This window comes from Malaclemys terrapin, chromosome 14 (assembly GCF_027887155.1).
Source record: "Malaclemys terrapin pileata isolate rMalTer1 chromosome 14, rMalTer1.hap1, whole genome shotgun sequence".
NCBI classification, from domain to species: Eukaryota; Metazoa; Chordata; order Testudines; family Emydidae; genus Malaclemys; species Malaclemys terrapin.
Window position 1 is genome coordinate 22449544 of NC_071518.1, and position 18187 is coordinate 22467730.

The window sequence follows — 18187 nt, forward strand, 5'->3', positions numbered from 1 at the left end:
TTCAAGAGACAGAGATACATATTCCCAGTGAAAATGCATAAACAGAATACCTCTGAGCAAACGAGATGTTTCGAAATAGGTGTATTTGCCCATTTAGATGATTTTTATCTCTATATGTGAAAGACTAAAATTTTGCTTTCTGGGGAAAGGATATTTCACCAAGTGGGATGGCCAACAAAAAAAAAAGGCATTTTGCCATTTACTCATGTGTCACCAAGATCCTTTAATTCACATTCATCACCTCCCTGAAATCCCAGTTCTAGTTAAAGTTACATATGTTTTGAAAATTCTATCTTACAAATTAAGTCATTTTCTCTAGTGGAACAAAAGACCTAGTTATATTAAAATACACTGCATGCTCAACTACCAGTTTTAGGACTGATCAAAGATCACAAAGTTAGCCCATTTGTTAACAAATTAAGAAATAAATTCCCTACCTAACCTGCACACATAAGGAGAAAGAAAATATTTAATGGCTGTCAAAAAAAGGGAGTTCTCATCTACAGATATAACAGTAGCACATAAGTTGAAAAATCTATAACCAATTCATATTTAAAATAGAAAATAAGATATGCCAAATGATGCTACAGACTCTTCAGCCAAGATCACACAACAATATTTTGGGCCCTTATAAAACAGTTTGTGGGGATATAAGGGTTATTCCAAGCTACTTGCTGTCAATTTAGACAGTGGACAACACCATACACCATCAAAATTGTGGGCAATACAAGTTATTTACTACAGGTGAAACTGACATAGGTATAATCAATATATCAACTACATGCTTAAAAAACAAGTGTTTAAATACTGCTTCAAAAAGAGAAGCAAATCTTAATTCACTTATGCATGTCTCTGATTTGCCACAGATCACTTCAGGTGATGTGATGAGATATAATCTGACATACTGCCGGTGAAATGTATAAATAACACGGTCTTACGAATTTAAAGACATCTCTCTTTTCCAAACGTGGCTAATTACTCCTACACAACAGGTACTCTTGTGGGGCTAAAGTAAGTTGCAAGTTGGCCAGCACATTTGCAATATGAGTATTTCACCGCTGTAAGAGTAGGATGAATCCATACTGCACATTTCTGGATCCCCAAATGGTCAAAGATTTTGAAACCAGATTCAACCAAGAGGTGCCTGCATGGATGCTGCCTAAGGAAAGTTTCCACAGGCACGGAGACTATTCCTGAGTATGACAGCTCCCCTCCCACCCCCCGCCATGTTGTTAGTGACTTTGGAAAGCTGTATGAACTAATAAGTACCTCCGTCCCCTTCTGTCAGGATCTACAGCTCCATCAGAATGATCAGCACATACTGCAATGATGCTACCAGGAATAATGTCAAGGGACTGCATGGCCAAACCGCTCCATTCTGGAGGCCAATGAGCCAGCGAGCCATGGGATGGGAGGTGAAGGCATGGTGCATCTAGGAGGGGGGTGTCATGTAGAAGGTGGCACAGGGTTCAGAATAGGAGAGGGGCATGAAAAGGGTGTCTAGTTGCATGGCTTCAGGGGAGCAGTAGAGGTAGGGAGCAAAAGGAGAGGCAGAAAGGAGCTAAGTTGTTCCAGTCTTTGAAGCCAGTATATTCAGGCACCAAGTATGCACCATTATGTCTGAAAACATGAACAATAACTGTTACAGATAAAGTAAGCACTAACTGCCATAGCGAATTATATATAATTATGCAATTATGTAATCAATGTATAGGTAACAGATTAGATTTGAGCTGTAGGTTTAAAATATAAATAGGAACATACCACAGGGGTATAGGATTAATAACTGTGTATCCCCGGTAAGTGTGTATTAGGTATATAAGTAAGATAAGGCTATAATGCAAGGCCTACAAACTTGAGGTTTGCAAGATATGTAGCCTGGCCACAGAAGGCATCAGGCCTGAAATAGTTTGGTATGACTAGATGACAGAGAGAGAACCCTGTATCAATAAAATGTAAGATTACTGTAAAAGATGTGTTAAGTGCTGATGTTCTGGAAACTAGACAGCAATAGACTTCAAAATGTACTGAAATGTACCAGTTAATATAGCAAGATGCCTGATAGTAACATTTTGGAGGATTCTGTAATAACTCAGGTTGTTATGGTAACTCATTGATTTAGATACCAATGCAAATAAGGGGTCTGGGGATAGCCTATGAAAAATGGAGCACCCTAAAATTCATAGGGTGCAGAAGTGCAAATAAGGAAAAAGGGGTTGACATTCATGCATAGTATGCATAGCATAGTGGGCGTAAAAGAAACTCAGAATAAAAGGTGTTGCCTAGCCTAAGTGAGTAGGAAAGCACATCAAGAAACACTCAACAGGATGGGCACTTGACAATCATCTTTCTCATCTCAATGTTTCCCCAGGGCATGTGAGTATGAAATCATTGATGCTGGACATTACATGGTTTGTTTCTGTCTGTATGTTTCAGTAGTCATGGCATTATTCCTGCTTAATGAAACTGTTAATAAAAGGATGTTTAATAACTTGTGAGTGTATTTATTTGTGGTCAATCTTCCTAGTGGCTTCCTAAAATCCCCAAACCTGATATTTCTAGTGGTGCTTCTCACCCAGCTGAGGCAGATACTGTGCTCCAAGGAACTTGAACCTTTGGCACAGGTCATGGTGGGTTAAGATGCTGTTGGTAATACCAACTCATCAATATTATAAAGGCTACAATGCCAAATTAATCATCTCAGAAGAGTTAAATTTTCACAGTCAGCAACATCCATAGATTGATGGTTGTATCTTTCCCCTTAGCTTTCCCCAAACAAGTGCACCCTCTCAGCAGCAGGCAAATAAACTGACCTACCTCAAAGCCAAACCTCTAGTCAATCCTCCACACAAATGTTCATCACAAAAGCTTTATTTAAACAAACCTTCCCCTACTCTAGAATCCCTCTGCCCAGCTACATACACATAGCCCTGGGGAAGTTGCCTATCCAGAATAGGATAGTGCTTTACACTCCAGTTTTTTTACCTCAGAAACGTAAGGCTTGTTGGAAATTTGTCCCCATTTTTGACAGAAAACTGCTTTTCTAACAAAACAAAAATGTTCGTGGAAAGTGCCTGCTTTCCTAAAAAAAAAATTATTTTTTGTCAGAAAGCTGAAACCTTTACAACTAAAAAATTGTTAGGTTTTGGATAAAATGTTTGGTTTTCTCATTTTCATGTTTTGACAAAAGTCAATATATTCTTCTGAAAATTGAATTTGTTTTCATTTTTATCAAAATTTCCCCCCGAAAGAAAAAAAAATTTCCCAAGTAGCTCTAAGAAATACATTTTCTCAACTTCTTTCTGCTACTATAGTAAACAAAAAGGAGGATATTTCAATAGGTCCATTAATTAACCCAAACACTAAAATAGATTATACAAATTTTCCTGAATGATAAGGCCTACCATAGTGCAACTATAGTGTTTTGAGCCACTACTGTAGAATATTAAACCAGCAGAACAGTAGTATATTGTGAACACTGAGAAACTGAGGATTTCTTTAGTAGGAAAATGGCTCAAACCAGTGGAGCGTGCTACAGGAACTCATGGCTTGTCTATGGGCTAAGTGGAACCGAAATAACTAAATCAGATGTAATTCACACCTTTAATTATTTCAGTGCCAGTCTCTGTGCAGGCATCCTTTATTTTGGAATAAGAGTACCCTATTTAAATATAACTTAAGCCAGTAAAAAAGCAGATGTTTTAGCCAGCAGCAAACAGATTAATGCAATATATTTTCCAGATAAATGCAATAAATTATTCTAGATTCCTCTAGCTTCAGTCTTTCTGTTCTTCCCCACCATATCTAGAATGAACCATATGTCCCCATAACATTCTGTGAGATGGAATCTTCATCCCATTGACTATCCCAAGAGGGAGTTTGTCATCTATGTTCCTCTGATCACAGGCAATTGCAGAGTATATATTGGGTCCTGGGTTAATCCAAGAAAGAGTTATGGCCCTAATATATCCTCTTTCCCATCAGAAAACAGGTGAATGCCCTGCCTAGAAAACAGGTGAATGTGGGGGATATTTATCAAGCTACTTGGTGTGACTTGGCAAGGATGGTATTTGGGATGTTGGACTATTGGTAAAAGTTGGTGAATCTAATGGTTTCAACACCAACAATACAGCAATCTCTTTTTCTGAAGGCACCCAAGTGCAGAAGAGGGGCCTTGACTAGATGCCTCTCCCAGCAGAGAAGTTTCCCTCTGATGGATTAGCAAATGTTCCTGTGAAACCAGGACTTTGAAGAAAGTATTCTCAGCACCTACCCACATCCAACAGAGCAACATCTATCTTCTGTCCATCCCCTAGCCTATGCACAGAACTTACTATAATGAAGGTGACTGTGTCCCCTGATTCACCATGATACTAGGTGACCCGAGATGCAGCTGGCCATGGATGTTTCCTGAAGTGTCATTGCATGCTATCTGAAATGTATTAATTTGGGGGTGAAACCTCTTTAACTAGCATATGTCCTATTCTGCAACATATTTCAGTAGCTATTCTGGAGAAGCATAATATGGATGATGAATTATCTATACTCATCCATTCCACGTTGATATTTCTGATATTTTGTATGTCATACTGCTTCATCAAGTTACCCAGTGTGACCACAATGGACAGAGACAGGGTCAAGAGCAGGAACACTTTAGCATACAGTGAGCACAGCAACAGCTGGGTACCATAACTTTGTGAAAGCTGATGCTTGAAAATCCCTGAGGCTAAGCGCTCAATTTCAAAGCATATAGGCAACATTACACAGCCAGAGCAGGGGCCAAATCTACAAACTCTTGAAAATCCTGCCACAGCCTTGAAAATGCTCCCGGTTTTAAAAGCACGCCTAACTGCACATTCTCATACCTCATTGTAAAAAATATCCCACTCTGCACTTGACTTAAATAGACATTACACCCTCTGTAACAGAGCCATGGGTAGAATCCAGATCTCCTAACTTCCAATGCTCAGTTCAGAAAGCTAGACATCTCTCTTCCACCGGACATAAATGACTGCTGTAAAAACGAGATTTTCAACATGTGCTGAACCTGCCAGCACAGAATTTTGAAGTTAAAAACATTGTTTATTCTTTGATAGTTGCCAGTCTCTCCCTCCCATTCCTCTTTCCCCACACACCTCTTCCCTCTCTCCCTTCTCCAAAACATGGACATGACAACAAGAGAGACTACAATTTAGGTTTGTCTTCTGGATAGGGGTGCAGTAGTCCATGTTCTCTTTTCCCAGTTACTGGAATGAATTTATTTTTAATGATAATTTCCAAAAAAAGAATTTGTTACAAATCCTGAGTTGGAAAGGGGATCCCAGTGAGAAAGTACAGAGAGGTTTGCAGCCATTTCAGCAGAGGTGCAAGGAGTGGAAGAGGGATGTGAAGCAGAAGGGTTGCTGGACTGCAGCAGGTGGATCAAGGGAAGATAAAGCACCTGGGCTCATGGCAGCAATGATGCCTTGTATATTTTTGATCTTCAAAAGACAGAACCCAGCAAATTCCTTGCAGAGTTCAGGGGAGAAAGAGGTGGAGGGAGGAAGCTCAACAATAATTTATAGCGACATTATTAGCAATAGATAGCAAAGTTATACTTAATTGTCACACTAGAAAAACGGAACATTGGAAAATACAAATCTCCTTTATAGTTTGGTCTTCTGGTCTGTGTATACCTCTATTGATACAATTTATCACTGCTATTGTCATTGAATGTTATTAATTGATCATTGTCATGAACAACAACAGTGGAGCTGATAACTTTAGAAGCCACTAATACTTCCTGTTACGCTTTCACATTGAGATAAGTGGTGTAGTCTTACAAATGTGTGGTTAGCAGTTGCAGTACACAGCAAAGACACACATGGCTTGATCTGCAACTGCTATAATCATATCTACCCAGCAGTCAGAGAATATTAATACAACATTCATCCCCCCCCCAGACTACCATATTAGAGAAACAAAAATGGTCAATCAACATTGCTGCCATTAATACTATTCCTTTCAATGGCTGCTTGAGTTGGGAGACAATACTGAACATGGTTGTACCAAATGCAATTGACTTTGGGAATACTCTTCTTTATTTCCCTAGCTGCTGCTGAAATGGTCTCTAACCTGCCTAACATTATTTTGCCTCATAACTTTGCCTTTCCTTCTCAATGATCTAGGGACAGGGAAATGATTGGGATATCACCAAGTCACAATAAGGGGTCAAAAACAGCCTTTGGTTACACCTGTGCCTTCCCACTGAAGTCAGTGAGGTGAAACTTGTGAGGAATGAATGTCACCCTATAATTTCATTGAAGGATCAAGCAGAGGAAACAGAATGACTATACATATCCTATATAAAAGAAGATACCAGTATAAGCAAAGATTATGGTAAAACAGTCTATGTAAATTTAAAACAGTCTATGCAATTCTGGTGTGGGCCTCCGGATCCTAACAAGATGCCAATGTAGCCCTGAGTGTTGTGTGGGCACCCTTGCTTTAGCTCTAATCATTATGAAAAAGGCACAGAAAACCTTCCAGATATGTCTAAGGTGGATAAATGAGGTTGATTGCTGCTGCTATTTTAAAATAATATAATATATTTGAAAGATATCCCTGGGATAAAAGGCCTTTACGTAATTTTTTTTGTTAATTACAGTATTCTGGGTGTCTGACTGAAAAGTCAGAGAAACGCTCTCATTCATGGCTGATAGGTGAATGGCAACAAGACTGAAATTAGGTCTGATAAATGCAGTCACAGGATGACAGACAGTGGCAGGTTCAATTATGGTTGCAAAGTCAATGGGAAGAAGGACTCTGCTAACTGGAATACATTCTTAACAGCCTACTCTAGCCAAGTCTAGTAAGATTCTGACCAAACCCTTTAGCATGACTGACAGTATTCGTAGCGGCTATTGCCCTATAGTAGGTTGAGAAAAGCTGAGGAGTTCTGATCACAAAAACCATAGATTAAAATACAGTACTCTGCTATAATAGTTTAGAAAATAACATGCAAATAAACATTATGCTACTTTCACTGAGGGAATTTCAGGGGTTTTTAAGCAGAGCAATGCACAGCTCTGTGACTTGAGTTCATTTTCTCTCATTCATGTTGTAAATCTTCCCTACGTTTTAATTTGAAGTACTCACACACTGAATTTTGCTCCAAATTTTTTAACCCAAAAACTCAAAGGAAAATTTTGTTGAAACCTATTTGAGTTGTTTTTGTTGCATAGCAATATTTAAACAGCAAAGCTTGCATGATTTCAGCCCTAAAACAGAGTAACTGGAAAGATTCAAAAAGCTCAGGGGCCCTTTTAAGAAATCTGGGTTGAGTTTCGAGTGCCTGACCAAAGACATAGTGGGTGCTCTCTCATTTGTTTCAGTGGGAGATGGGGCCTCGTCACCTCATGGGATTGGGCACCAAGAGCCTCACAGCAGATGACTTTTAGGGGCTTGGGTTTCCTTTGCAAAACTCTACTCCTGAGCTGTCTGGCCAGAACTTTAAGATTACATTGCATTGTTTCTAAAACTCCTCACTGGTTTCACTGGCAATTTCACCTGAGTAAAAAGTATACTGGTTCCTAGGTTAAGGTTTCCCTTTTCCTGTATCTATAGTGGTACATATATTGAGTATTATTAAATCTCTTTTTTAATTAAATGTAAGTTTATCCACAATTAATGACATTTCCTAATCCGGCACAGGCCAGATATTTTGATTTGAACTGAAGAAGCATGAACAGGGCAAATTTAGTAAGTTCTAGTTTCTCATTTCTCAATGCAGATTTATCCATGTATCATAGATCTGTTTAAACAAAGCAACAGTCTCCCTTCCAGCTTTCAACTATGAGAAATATAAAAACACATTCTTTCTCAACTTTAGACCTTTGGCTTTTATTTTCCTCATGGCATTTTTATGGAAAGCATTTTGTGTTTTCAAAAGGCTTCTTTGTACTTTTTCCACATTTTCACTAAATGATGTAGAGGGGCATGTATTTAAAATATTATAATATTGAAAAATGTAGGCACTTTGAATGAGCATAGTTATTCATTTATACCCCAGCTTACAAAATGCCCATATCATGTATCCTTTATCCAACAGCAGACGCTTTTAGCTTCAGTCACAGTGGTTAACAATATGTTATTGATATGAATTTAGGAAACTGTCAGCAAGCAGCTTAACTTTCAGCTCATCGGTTAAGGTGAATGTATGCACAAAATATACCTTTACATCTTTTGCATGAAAGCTTGCATAGATACCATTATTCTCGCCAGCTTCCGTAGTGAAGTAACAAGAAATGTAAATATTTGTCCCTTCACTAATGGCCCAGCCTTGTGCTCCATACAAAACCAAAATACTCCACTGGTTTCACTGGGAATTCAACCTGAGTAAGAAATATACTGTTGAAAAACAGTGGTGAAGTTCACCTCTCCCTGAACAAAGTAAGTGAGACTTAGGCAGGTAACTCTAGGGGCTACCCCAGCTGACAGGCAGGCCAGAGTGCTACAGTGAAATCCCTCCACAGCAGCTAAATTCAGTTACTAGCCCTCTTCATTAGTTTGGGGCTCACCTAGACCCACCCCATACAGTTTTATCATAGAGTCCCTCATGCATGGAGAAGACTACCTGCAGAACCACTGCACCCAAGCTCGGTCATAAAGAATCAAAGTGGGGCTAAACTGGTGTCTGAGGCTTTGTGCATCCTCTCTTTGCTTAGGAGAACTTCACCTTAAATGCAAAAGTTACCAAGCCTTGCATTATAAACATGTAAAACTCCTCCTTTGCTTTCAACCACTTGCCACTAGAGAAAATAAAGTTAGCTCAATAAAAAAAAAAAGTCCAGTGTATGCAAGTTTAATTTTTAAGTCATGTTAAAGATTTTTAAAAGATAATGAACAAATAGGAACATTACAATTGTGAACAAGGAAACTAAATGGTACAACTCTCCAGACCTTAAGAAGCCGCTGCTTTGCAGCGGTGTTTTTAAAACTAGTTTCTACCTAGGGTTACAAGCTTTAATAATAAAGGAGTATGTTGTACTATTAGATGTTTGTCACTTGTTCTCTGACGAAGAGAAATAACAGGCTGCTGCAAGAGTTAGCACAGTTGGGTTTTGGTTTTTTTTTCAAATGATCAGAGAAAGTACCGTACTTTAAGGATGTGCCTTACTTGCTCTTAAAAGGGTAAAACTAAATATTCTTCTAGCTATTCTATGCCTGCCATATAAGTATTATGCTGTTACAGATTTCAAAAGGTTAGCTTCAATGAACCTGACATCAGTATAACCCAAAATAACCCATTCAAGAGAAAAGTAAGAAATAATTGCTGTTTTCTTTTTTTTTTTCCTCAGCTATATTGCTATAATGATTTTGCATAACAGATTGAACAAAGTGCTGTTGTGACAGGTGGTAGAATTCAGCTAGTAAGCACAGAGACAGGGTTCAATTTAGTTTGTGAATCCTTTAATTGTTGTGCAGCTAATTAAAGAAGGTTCTTTACACTCGCAAGTGTTTACCGTTGCTAGTATGCATACATGAAAAATTAAATTGTGCCTTCAAGGGCTGAGAACTATAGAAAAATCATAGCTGATTCTGCAACATGCTTACCAGCTCAAAATAGCTGCTTTTCACAATTGGAATTTGTAAAACTTTTTGCTAAGCAAATATAGAGCTAATTAGAAGTGTTCGTTGGACCAATTAACATTTAAATAAATAAGCCATATTGCACATTTCACAGTCTTTATTTAATGATGCTTCTTAACTCTTTGGAAAGATTCCTTTAAGTACAAATAAGTTGACATAAAAATGAAAGACAAAAATAACACCATAACAGTATATTCTATGCTTTTTTCTTTTTGCCTTGAAGTCTTCACTAAAACTCTGTACCTGTTACTGGGGAGACAGGGGGGAAGGAACACAAATCTGCTTCCTTCTTTCATCTTGTCAAGTTACCTTCCCACCCCTTTGAATGCAAACAGCAAAACATATTTGATTACTATTTAAAGTGTTATGATAGCTCTGTTTGTTTACTTACGTTTTTGCCCCATGGTACAGAATCTGTTTTAGAAAAATCCTGCTTTTATCTTGTAAGATGGCCATGCCTGGCAAAGGGATGTGTGTTCTCAGAAGTGATTGCTACTGGGGCAACAACCAAAAGCAGCGGCTTTTGAGAGTTGCACATAGGAGCAGACGTGAAAGGTAAAGCATTTTTCGGTTCCACTATTAACAATCCCAACCTTTCTAAGTACAAGAACGATCGTGTTATTTTTATACCTAACCCCAAGGCCACAAATGTCTGTTTCTTAGGGGTTAAGTGATATTTTGCTTTCAAATCAAATGTCTTCTAATTTACCAGCCCCTTTTAATCATTCAGCCCCTCAAGATAGTGTCAAGCATGCATTTTCTCTCTCTCTACCCAATCCCTTTCCAACTCTTTTCCTAACATAAAGGTTACATTAAAACAGGGAAGAGGCTTCTTGTTACTTTTCTCCAAGAAGCAGTATGGTACCATGTAATCATGCTAAGAGCTAACATAGAAGGTCTCATTGTTGACCTTGGCTTTCAGCACAGAAAACCAAATTAACAAGGACCAATTAACATTTAAATAAATAAGGAAGATTAACAAAGAATACTCTGAATACCAAGAGGGGAAAAATAAAATAAAAATACAGTAACTTCCTTATTCTGAGGGAATTAAAGGCTATGGGCATGACTCTGTTTTGCTGGGGTAGGGAGGTCCAAACTGCTCCTTCCTGAGCTATCAGGGGCTGCTGCATTCCTGAGGGGAGTCAACCCCACCTGAGGGCAGCCAATGTTCTCACCATTGTCAACACTCAGGGGTTACACTGGGGAGAGCAGCTTTAAAACACACAGAAGCCCCACGGAGTCCTTAGTGTGGTGACTACTGAGGGATGTGCTGAATTGGTGCTGCCAGCGGCCACCGTAACCACACACCCTTCTCAGCAAGCATCACCTATAGATCTCCCTAGCAGAAGATGGCGGTGGATGCTGTGACCTTGATGTGCCTCCATGACCATCCCAGGCAGATTTTCCACTGTCAAGGGCCCTCCACATGCACAAAGGTGCAACCCTCCCAGGGGATCATATTCTGCAATCCTATTGCAATTAAAACTCCCACTGACTATTCTTCATCCAAAAATCTTCCCTTAACACAAGACTACATCCTATCAATAGTACAGGTGATCCTTGGGTCATTTTCAAAAAACTAAAATATTATTCACCATCTTGGGGGTTTGGTTCATGATGATGGTTATCGTATTCTATTTAAATACATAACAAGACAAAGATAATACTTCGCCCTTAAATAGCCCCTTCTGTCTGAGCATCTCAAAACTCTGTATAAGTATTAATGAATTTATTGTCTCAACACTCCTGTGATGTATGCATAGTAGGTAACTATTTTTCAGATGTGGAAACTGATTCATTGCAAAGTTACAGACAGAATTTTTAAAACTGATTGTGTGTATCCAACTTTTGGGCCAACTTAAGGAGCCTCCAGCTGAACATCCAAAAACTGAAGCACAGAAAATAATGGTCACTTTTGAAAATGTTCACACAACAACTTGTGCAAAGTTACAGAGGAATCTGGAGCAATGCAAGGAACACACCACAGATCTCCTGATTCCTAACCTTGTGCTTTCAACACAAGATCATAAACTTCTACATTTGGAAGACAGATATAGATAGATAGATCATCACACTGCTCAGTGATGGGGGGGAGGGGGAGGAATTATATTCTTGCTAGAAGTCAAGAAAAAGTTTTTCTGCAATTTCAAGAATACTTTTAGTTCCAGTCATCTCCAGTGCTAAATCTGAACAACAGAAAATGGGAGTTTTTTCTCCCCAAAAGAACTTCTCGCTTTTTGTTGGCATCTTTTATATAAAAAGAAGCCACGCATCGCCAAGGGTCCTATTCTGACACGGGTCACGCTCCCTACCTTCCTGGCATTTGTCCTACCTTCCTGGCATTTGTCCAAGAAGGTGACAAAATGTGACTATCCCCTCTATCCTACCAAAGTATAGTGTTTTAGTAACTTGAACTTTTGAACATATACAAGAATATATGTTTGACAGGAACTGGTGATGATAAGGAGAGGCAATGCAAATCCAAAGGGGAATCCTGACAAAGGGGAAAATAGGTCAAGCCCAAACAAAAGGCCCATAAAGTTACAAAAGCAAAACTTGAAACATTTGGGGGAAAGTTGGGTGTGCATTAAAACTGGACCTGGACAGTTTGAATTTATGCAAGTGGCACAAGTACAGCAGACAAATCAAAGGTCTTGTTGTCCTTGGGGCAATATTTACAGTAGGATGAACTGTTTTTGAACAATTTCTTCAATGTGTTAGGAAAAAATATGATTTACTTCCAACATTAAGCATGCATGTCTTCTTGTATTGCAACTTAATTTTTAAACTAATATATTTATTGTGGACAATCTTGCTCTAAACCAGTCCTTTTAAAAAAAAAAACTTGATTCCAATGTGGTAGTTTGTAGTTTTCTGTTACAAAGCTTACAAAGAGTGAGCTAGTTAAAATGTATGGTTAAAAGAGAGAGAGAGGAGAAAGAGAAATACCAGTATTAAGGTGGGTGTTTTCAAATACCTAGTTTGGCTGGGAAAGAGCAGGTGTCACAAAAATTCCTGTGAACAGACAACAACATTTCTAGGGCTAAATTCAATGGTGATATAAATTACAGGGATCAGCAACCTTTGGCACGCGGCTCGCCAGGGTAAGAACCCTGTCAGGCCGGGCCTGTTTGTTTACCTTCAGCGTTGGCAGGTTTGGCCAATCGCGGTTCCCATTGGCCGCGGTTTGCCGCTCCAGGCCAATGGGGGCAGTGAGAAGCGGCACTGGCCGAGGGATGTGCTAGCTGCCACTTCCCACCACCCCCATTGGCCTGGAGCGGCAAACCGCGGCCAGTGGGAGCCGCGATCGGCCAAACCTGCAGACGTGGCAGGTAAACAAACCGGCCCGGCCCGCTAGAGTGCTTACCCTGGTGAGCCGTGTGCGAAAGGTTGCCGATCCCTGCTCTAGTTTAAGGCTCTTAGTCCACTTATGTTCATGAATAATCTTTTTTATTTGTGGAAAACTCAGCTGATCATTGTTTCCATGACACATTTCTAGCCATTATTAACTTTTTCTTTTCTAAATGTTTAATGTGGAAGTACTGACCCACTGAAAAACACTTTGGAAGCTTTTAGTTACCCCCACTGGTAGATGTTGGAGGCAGTGGTAAGGTACCTGAACCAACATCAGTTATCAATCTATTTGCAGGGTTTGTGGGTTCATCTTGCCCACTTCATCCAAAAGTAGAGCCGGTTGGGAATTTTTCAATGAAACTTTTTTTTTTCAATTGAAAAAGGATGATCCATTGAAACCAAAACTGTTTGTGGGCAGGGATTGGTTTCAATTAATTTCCTGTTTCAAAAAAAAAATTAAAAATCTGAAACTTCTTGTTCTGACATTTTCTAAATAAAAAAATTCCTTCTGTTAATTCAAAATGACTTTTTGTATTAAACTATACCGGGATTTAAACTATTAAAAATGCACAAAAAATAGATATGAAATGAAACATTTTGAAATTATTGAGACAAAATAACTCAAGCCCAAAAAGTTTTTTGATTTTTGGTCTGCATAAATTTGTGATTTTGAGTTTTGTCCCAATATTTAAATCTCAAAAATTTTCTTAGGAGGGGAAAAAACATTTCCCACCAACTCTAGCCAAAAGGAAATTGTTCTACTATGGGGCCTGAGATGAAACAGATGGTGGAAGGTTGGAAAACGCCATAAGCAGGAGACATGATCTTGTGGTTAAGGCACTGGACTTTGACTTAGAAGACCTAGTTTAAATTCCTGGCTCTGGCAGAAACTTCCTGTATGACCTAAGATAAGTCAATTTAATATCTTTGTGCCTCAGTTTCACATCTGTAAAATGGGGATAATAAATTCTTCAATTCTCCTATCCATTTGTGTCTTCTCCATTTAGATTTTAAATTCTTTGCGGCGGGGATTGTCGCTTACTTTGGGTTTGCACAGTGTCAAGCACAATGGGGCCATGATCTCAGCTGGGCCCCTTGTGGCACTACTTTACTACAAATAACTAAGAAGAGATGACTGAGTAAAGAATCTTTACCCCCATCCCAAATAAAACCTTCTGAAGTTGAAGTAAATAGCAAATAATATTAACAGCTATAAAACCACAATGTTTTGCTACCTCTTGTGGTACCTTTGCAGGGGATCAAAGGCACATTCACAGCTGAATCACACCGAGAATATTAAAACAAAACTCAAAGTGAAACTCGTCTGACACTGAGTTCTCATAGACTCATAGACTCATAGACTTTAAGGTCAGAAGGGACCATTATGATCATCTGGTCTGACCCCCTGCATGCTGCAGGCCATAAAACCGTCCCTACCCCTTCCCTGGACTCTGCTGTTGAAGTCCCCAATCCTGTTTTTAGTGACTTCAATCGGCAGAGACCCTCCTGCTAGAGATCCCTGCCCCATGCTGCGGAGGAAGGCGAAAAACCTCCAGAGGCTCAGCCAATCTGCCCTGGAGGAAAATTCCTTCCCGACCCCAAATGTGGTGATCAGTAAGACCCCGAGCATATAGGCAAGAGTCTCCAGCCCGACCCCGTTAGCCATTATACTATTTACCCACCATTGCTTGGCTTTCCTTGACTACTATGTTTTACCATTAAACCATTCCCTCCATAAACTTATCTAACTTTATCTTAAAACCAGACAGAGTTCTGCTGCTCTGGTTAGAACATGTGAGTTATACAGACTTTCAACAAAAAACTATAAACTTTTCCGCAGGATCTGTTCCTGAAATGAAGCACCGCCTGAATTGGCAAGAAAATCTTCACACAACTTCTGGTATCTAAACTTGTGCACTATTCAGTACAATGTCAAATGTTCCTTTTAAATATAAACATCAAGGGCCTGACCCAAAGCCCATAGACGTTAACAGAAGTCTTTCCAATGACTTTGATAGGCTTTGACTGAGGTTCAAATCTTTAAACCCCTTCTATGCATGCAGGACAGAACTTGGACCACTGTATGTCATGGCTTACTGATTTAAACAACAGCCAGTTACATGCCCCAAGCAAGAACTTATCTTCACATTTTCACTACACTTTCTGTACACTAAGGAGAACTTTTCTCCCCCTGTAATATTTCTTCCAAAAGCTGAATAAACCACCAAAAATGATGGACACACCAGCATATCATTAAAGATAATCTGCAAAAAGTTTTAAAGAAAAAGTATTCAGCCATAATATCAGTAAAGCCAACATGGAAAATAGCCATAATCCACAGCTAACGCAATGCATTGTTCTACAATTTCTCCTACTTCTTCTTTAACAGATCCACAAGTTCTTCTCTGTTCACCTTCTTCCTGCTCAGAGATGCCTCGGTGACGTCAATGTAACTATTGATTAGCACTGGAACAGGGAGTAGAGGAAAAGGTAAGTTCATTTTTTTCATTACTAAATGGTCCTCTATTGTTTTCTGAAGGAAAACAAAAAGTAAAACCTCAGTGGTTAAAATAAAAAGAAAGGGGGAGAAAACTCCACAGGATTTGGACTTTCTGTTACACTGAGGGTGCTCATGTCACCAACTCAGTGCATTTTGGGCCATGTCGGTGGCGTAAGAAGAAGATGATCAGAAAATAAACACAGTATAGACCTAAGAAGGAGAAAAAGAAAAAGTAATAATGTGTTGAACTAATGGCAAATTGTGGTTATTTTCCTAATCATTATGGACTTTAAAACAAAAAACAAAAAACACTTGCAGATTATCTTTAAGTTGCTATGGACAATGAATGCAGCTTGCTCTTGCTGGTGCACCTACACTACATTATGTGATCTGCTCCACATGCCTGGTCCGTTCCTGCAGAATGGGACTGATACCCTAAAGTAACCCTTTTCTCTGGATTCAGAGTAGCAGCCGTGTTAGTCTCTATCTGCAAAAAGAACAGGAGTACAGCCCACTTCTTCGGATGCTGTAGCCCACGAAAGCTTACGCCCTAATAAATTTGTTAGTCTCTAAAGTGCCACAAGTACTCCTGTTCCTTTTCTCTGGAGGCAGGCAGAACACGGAAAACATGACACACATCCATACATGCTCCCACAAACCCAGCACAAAGCAGGTACGTCTAATTTTAAGTCTACCATCATTGACATACTGAACACCTGTAAATTACTAAATACTTTTCTTCAGCTATAACCATTTCCATACAGAGAGACCTCAAGTCACAAATTATATAATAATGAGAAGTAACATACCTGCAAAATGAACATAAAACACATTTATTTTATAACCCAGTCTGCAGTCAGCTCTGTGTGTTCCCTAAATGAAGGAAAAATATAAGGAAAAGTTTAGATAGTTCCAAAAGTTTCCAATACATACTCATAAGCCTCAAGAAGAATGCCTATAAAATGAGGCCTAATGTATCTGTCCTTACATAGAACAGTGTCAAACACAAGAGCAACTGCATTGATTTACAACAAAAAAAATATTTTTCTATTGCTCTAAAAGTTCCAATTCAAATTTCTATGGGCTCCATGTTTATAGCAATGTTACTGGGCCTGCTGGTCATCCTGTAGCGTCTCCGGTCAAATGTACCTACAATTTTCCACGTCTCAGTGAGCTTGTGTTCATGCTGAACTACATTTTCCACTCTGGAGTCCTGTGTAAGAATTCCTAAGGGATGCCTCCCAAAATGTGACTCAAACAGTGAGAATCCATTTGAAGGACTTCCCATACAGCAAAGAGCAGAGACCGAAGTGGTTGGTCCTAGTGGCAATGGTTAAATACATAACTAAATAAATATCTATGATGTAAAATGCATAGCATAAGCATATGGGATGCACAATATGGCCACATTAATGTTGCTTTTGGAGGCTTCACTTTTGCAATTCCTGATTTTAATGCTGCAACCTTAACCTTATATTAACATAGGGAAGTCAATGGGACTACATACATGCTTGAAGTTAAGTATGTGCTTAAGTTCTTTGCTGAAGTAAGACCTCAACAGGCAAAGCATCAACAGTGCTGGTGACATATGAGGATCAACACGGTGGGTATTTTTATTATCTTCAAAGTTTGCATATGGCTTAGCTTTCTTGGTGGTTGGATTGTTATAAATCATTAATTGAAACAAATAAGTTCTATTTCACCAACTAACCAGGGAACTGAACTGAAGCTGCAATTTTTTTTAGACTGGTTTGTTCCATATAGTTCAAATCTCAAGCTGATACAGATCCACAATAAATACAGAGTGTAAATGGTTAAATGTACCATTTCAAGAAAAATTAACTTGAAGACAAGTTTAGCTAGAGTTGGTAGAGGGACCATCCCATTTTCCAAACCACATCAGTATATCACATGATCTTTTGGGAGCTTACAAAGTTCCAATATGGTTTAGTATGTGCAGGTTGACTGCATAGTGCTCCAAAACATTTCAAGACAGTCTATGTAATCAGTGTTTCACCAATGAACAGCTTGCATTCTTGCTGCTTCATCATAAGTACCCTTTTCAAAATTATATTTGTACATGAATCTGACTAAATTCTTAGTTACAAGACTCATTTTGCAAAGGCACTAATTAATGGCCTATACATGGAAGGGAGGTGGGATGGAATAGGATGGCACTGTGCATTATTCTGTTGGCAAGGACATCATTCTAGTAATTAATGTTGGTGTCTTCTTTTTAAAATGGATTAAGCAATATGGACAATTCATACTTTGTTCTGCTGACTATTTAACTTATTCTAGGGTCTCTCATCTGCTTGAGAGTCGTGTTGTCTGTCACTGGTAGTGCAGTATGGTCCTTCATTTCCAAGTAGGGTTCAATTTTGTATCAGTAAGGGATGTACAATATATACTGTATTTGACTTAAATATGCATCACAGACTTTGGCTTTCTGATTAGCTGTCTGAATCTGCAGAAACAAACAGGAGAATATTTAAGCTTCTAATTCCTTTCTGAGCTCTCACTAAAGGGATCATCACCTCCCATGCAGATGTCCAAAGGAAGGGCGACTAATGAAAAGCTCCCATTTTGGCACCATTAAGTCAGCCGGATACCACTTCCTTCTCACTCTCCCCCCGCATCAGTCAGGTAACTACCCTGCATAATTTCCCAGCTAAACCATGTCCATTCCCCCCCCACACA

General features: G+C 39.0%; 1 protein-coding gene across 7 annotated transcripts in view; it reads right to left on the reverse strand.

Moving 5' to 3' along the window:
- The window catches only part of ZNF536 (zinc finger protein 536), a 427243-nt gene that overhangs the window by 245965 nt on the left and 163091 nt on the right, over positions 1-18187 (reverse strand). For 6 of the 7 annotated variants that reach the window (XM_054049383.1, XM_054049385.1, XM_054049382.1 and 3 more), the window contains one exon: positions 16297-16360. The exons of the other annotated variant lie outside the window; for it this stretch is intronic. The gene's annotated coding sequence lies outside the window, so the exon portion shown is untranslated. The remainder of the gene's footprint in view (positions 1-16296; positions 16361-18187) is intronic. 7 annotated transcript variants of the gene reach the window in all.